Raw genomic sequence first — 1,330 nt, 5'->3', positions numbered from 1 at the left:
AATATCATAGCTAGGACTTCCAAAACAGCATTGCATGTTAGTGGCAAGAGTGAGCATCCTTGTCTTGTTCCTTATCCTAGAGGGAATGCTTTCAATTTTTCACTGATGAGGATAATGTTTGTTGTGAGTTTGTTGTATGTGGCCTTTATTTTATTGAGGTAGATTGCTTCTAAGCCCATTTTTGAGAAGTTTTTATTATAAAGGTGTGCTGAATTTTGTTGAAATTTTTCCTGTATCTATTGAAATTATCGGGGCTTCCCTGGTAGCTCAGATGGTAAAGCGTCTGCCTACAATGCGGGAGACCCAGGTTCGATCCCTGGGTTGGGAAGATCCCCTGGAGAAGAAAATGACAACCCACTCCAGTAATTATCAAATGTTTTTTATCCTTCAACTTGTTAATATGTGTGTCACATTGGTGGGGAAATAGATTTGCTCGTTTGAAGAGTCCTTGCATCCCTGAGATAAACCCAACTTGATCATGGTGTATGATATTTTTCATGTGTTTTAAAATTCTGTTTGCTAGAATTTTATTGAAAATTTTTGCATCAATATTCATCAGCGATATTGGCCTATAATTTTCTTTTTTTGTGATGTTTTTGTCTAGTTTTGATTTCAGGGTGGTGGTGGCCTCATATAATGACTTTGGAAGTATTCTTTCATATGCAATTTTTTGAAAGATTTTCAGAAGGATAGACATTAACTCTCCTCTAAATGTTTTATAGAATTCACCTGTAGAGTCATCTGGCCCTGAGCTTTTTCTCTTTTTTTTTTTTTCTGGGATATTTTTGATCACAGTTTCTATTTCAGTGCTTGTAACTGGCTTGTTCATAGCTGTATTTCTTCCTGGTTCAGTCTTAGAAGGTTGAACTTTCCTGAGAATCTGTCAGTTTCTTAAGGATGCCCATTTTATTGGTGTATAGCTGTTCACAATAGTCTCTTATGATCCTTTGTTTCTGCATTGTCTGCTGTAACATCTCCTTTTCTATTTTTAATTTTTTTTGATTTGATTCTTCTCCCTATTTTTTCTTGATGAGTCTGGCTAATGGTTTGTCAATTTTGTTTATCTTCTTAAAAAACAGCTTTTAGTTTTTATTAATCTTTACTATTGTTTTCTTCAGTTGTTTTTCATTTTTTCTGCTCTGATCTTTATGACTTTTTTCCTTCTACTAACTTTGGGAGGGTTTTGTTCTTCTTTTCCAGTTGTTTTAGGTATAAAGTTAGGTTCTTTATTTGATATTTTTATTGTTTCTTGAGGTAGGATTATATTGCATAAACTTCCGTCTTAGAACTGCTTTTAGTACATCCTATATGTTTTGGGTCATGTTTTCAT

The 1,330-nt window shown here is 34.1% G+C and overlaps 1 non-coding gene across 1 annotated transcript; it reads left to right on the top strand.

Annotated features, from left to right (window-relative positions):
* The first annotated feature begins 256 nt into the window (after positions 1 to 256).
* Positions 257 to 328, top strand: TRNAC-ACA. Its single transcript has one exon. It is a non-coding gene; the product is annotated as a tRNA-Cys (tRNA).
* The last annotated feature ends 1,002 nt before the right edge of the window (positions 329 to 1,330 follow it).

This window comes from Oryx dammah, unplaced genomic scaffold (genome assembly GCF_014754425.2).
Source record: "Oryx dammah isolate SB20612 unplaced genomic scaffold, SCBI_Odam_1.1 HiC_scaffold_23, whole genome shotgun sequence".
Classification (NCBI taxonomy): domain Eukaryota; kingdom Metazoa; phylum Chordata; class Mammalia; order Artiodactyla; family Bovidae; genus Oryx; species Oryx dammah.
The sequence above is the reverse complement of the archived record's forward strand: the minus strand, read 5'-3'. Positions and strand labels throughout refer to the sequence as shown.